Here is a 3566-nt window from a genome sequence, read left to right as displayed (position 1 = left end):
GCCGCATGTTCATTAATTCACTTTAAGATATATTTTTTTTAGCTTTCAGTTGTTTTGTAATGTGAGAACGGGCATGGGAAAAAAAAAAAACATTTTTGCCGTAAACTTTTTTTAAATAATGACATATGAAAAAACAAATCAGTTTGTCTCTTGTCTACATATAGAAAAAAGGGCATCATTTTTCCTGAAGATGTACAAGCTTTATGAAATTTTAAGCAACGCTCCATGGTGATCATGCAAAATGGATAGCAATAAATGAAACATCTAAGTTTCTATGTTGAAGATGATGTATAGCTCATATAAATGATGTTGTTTTGCAGTCAGCTCTACAGTCTCCCTTTATCAAAACCTGAGTGCTAGTTGTGGAGTGATATTTTTCTTCTGATTGAATTCCGCTCAGCATGTGAGATGATCAATCATTAGCAACAACAATGATTTACGTGCCAAGGACATTGGATGGGTTTCATGATAAATATGCCAAATGTTATCTTTCCGTTTGCAGAATGTTAAATGTAGGGGAATTTGTTATGGCTTACAATAGACTTTTGAGTTCCACTTCAGCGTAAATGAAAGTGAAATAAATCTATAATGTGTATAATTAAGCAGTGTAAATCGGAACTCTTAATGAGCACTACAAGGCAATGACTTAGCTGAGTTTCCAAACTTCGCTTCCTTACAGTCTTATGATAAATAATTTTAACTCGACTTAGCGCAAATTTTCTGTGCTAACGATGCTCAGAGAATTACCAGATGCCCTGGTGGTGTTGCCATGAGCTTCATCGTAGTGAGCTGGTTAGCTAGTTAATTTGCTAGCGCATTTGATTGGCTCTCAGGGTTTTTTTTGTGTGTGTGTTTTTTTTTTTTTTTTTTGGCCGTACCCCCTGCCAGACTGTATTAACAGAGATTTCACAGTCAGGATCAGACACAATGGAATGTATCCTGGAAAATTAGCACTTGTAAACACCCGTTTTGGCAAGTTTACTCAAATCCTTCAATTTCCCCTCAAAACAAAGCCAAAAATCCATAAGCTGTATTTATTACAGGTGCTCATTTAGCAGCAGGTTTTAGTGAAACGTATAAGCTACAGAGTGTGATGACTGTGTGATTTGTGTGTGGCGTGATTCAGGATGCTAATAGTATATCACTCTTCGATAGAGAATTACTTTTTTGATAATAATAATCATAATCATAATAATAATAATAATAATAATAATAATAATAATACATTTGTTGTATATTATAATAGTAATAATAATAATTAGTAGTATTACACATATTTGCAATTCTTATGTAAAATTATAAATATATAAATAAATAAATAAATAAATAAATGCAGTGCTATAAGTTTAGATTTTTTTTTCCTTTTTTTTCATCTTGTCAACTCTTGTTATGACACAACTAAAGCTAACTCCATGATGAGCGATCAAAATGTTGCAGCGAGGGCCTCAGAGTTCTCTGTAAACAATTACCCAGACACACACCAAACACAGACCCCAAAACACTCTACACACTTCATGGCCACAATGGGGTTGGAAGGAGGGTGTGAAGGGAAATACATAATGATAAGTTGCTTTGTCCTCCCTTTCTACACACACACACACACACACACACACACACACACACACACACACACACATAATCCCCACTATGTCCCACTCCCTCAGTGGGTTCCAGACTGAAATTATAATGAGAGAGATTATCACACTAACACCCCCACTACACACACACACACACACACACACACACACACACACACAGAGCTTCCCCAGTTGCACAATGTCACTGGGTTGGGCCGTTTGTTGAGGACAGGAAGCAAAGTGCCGATGAGAAACACACTGATGTTAATTAACAGACTCTGACACAGATGCCATGCTTGTACTAGCACAAGAGGTGGTCCGGCACATTATTAAATTTTAGCTTATTTCCTCTTTATTTTGCACCCACCCCTCCCCTTTTTTATCCAGCCTACGCTTGACTCTCTTTTTAATCTTCTTGACACACTGTCCTCGCTTTACAACAGCGATACTGAAATTGAACTGGCTTTGAATGCAATTAAGCTTGCCGTAGTCGGAGGCTTTTGTGTAATTCTGTATAAACTGTTCTTTTTTTAATCGCCTCCACCATAAAGAACCCATAAGACATTTGCATTATCACCTTCATTTGTTCCAATCTGTTTAAATCTGTGATCCTGAAAATATTGTGACATAAAAGCTAACTGCTAGGCCACATATGGTGAGCTCTCGAGCTATGGCTTCCTCTTGAGATGTTCACACAGTCAGCGTGTGGAGGCTTCTCTAGACATGCAAGTGGCATTGATGACAGAAAGAAAGAAAAGTTCTGTCTATCCATCAAAAGGTGATGAAACAAAGGGCCTTCGGTTTGATGGCTTGCTAATACAACATAGTTCGGTAATTAAGCTCAACCTTGGTTACACCATGACAGTGTGAGCAGGGCGCTGACACATATGTTCAAGCCATATCTGCTGCATTCAACTAATCAGCGGACTATCGAACTGAAATAGACGTGTGACTCACCACGCCGCCTGTAAACGTGTTGATAAGCGGCACATATTGCGATGTGGGAATTCATGGGAGGGAAATTCAAAATATGACAGCTAGCACATGAACAAAGAACTTGACGTGAGGGTCATGTTGTAGTGCTCTTCTTTCCGTCACTCACCACGAATGGTGTCAGGGCTAACAAAAGCATCTTCGGGGTTTGTTTGCATACACTGTACTTCACACTCCGTTTCTGTGACATTAATCATACCAGTGTGATTAAAAAGCTTCTACTTGCAAATTGGTAAATTCACACACAACAATTTATATATTTATATAATACTACATTGTGTCCTTGAATTAATATGACAAGAGTTTCCTAACATTTCTTTCACAACTATGAAATATTTAACTTGTGGCAACTAATAAATAAAAAAAATAAATTAAATTAAATGAGTAATAAACAAAATTAGACAGTTTTTATATATCACTTAATTTTAAAATATATTCTCAAGGTCTAAATGATATTTATTACCTCAATGGCTTATTAGCTATAACTCACAATATATTATCTAATGGCATCAATCTATGATGTCATAGAGTCAATATGGTATCTTTTATCCTCAATACATTATTTCATAATCTTAATTTTTTATAGCCAAAATATATTAACTCAAAACCAAAGTATACTATCTATGCCATCAATATACTTTCTCCTACTTTTAAAATATTATTGTGTATATTATATAATGTAATATCCACCATGTCAGCTCAGAGGCTTTTTTCTTCTCTTTTTTAAACAAGATCTGTCCCAACTGCGCTTCCTTGTAACATTTATAAGAATTTTTTTCATATTTCAGAACATTTTACATCATCAACATTTTATTTACTTGCACTCTTGTTTTACCAACACATCAGTAGCTTAACATCTCTTCATTTGTTTTTGATGGTTTTGTCACAAAGTACTATTATACTTTAAAGCTGCAAAGTATTATTGATCATATTTAGTACAAAGCTTCTTTTTGTGTTGTTTCCTCTTTCTGGGTGCAAGAATATTTAGATTTTAGG

Source organism: Clarias gariepinus, chromosome 4, assembly GCF_024256425.1.
Source record: "Clarias gariepinus isolate MV-2021 ecotype Netherlands chromosome 4, CGAR_prim_01v2, whole genome shotgun sequence".
Taxonomy (NCBI): Eukaryota; Metazoa; Chordata; class Actinopteri; order Siluriformes; family Clariidae; genus Clarias; species Clarias gariepinus.
Note: the sequence above shows the minus strand (reverse complement) of the source record.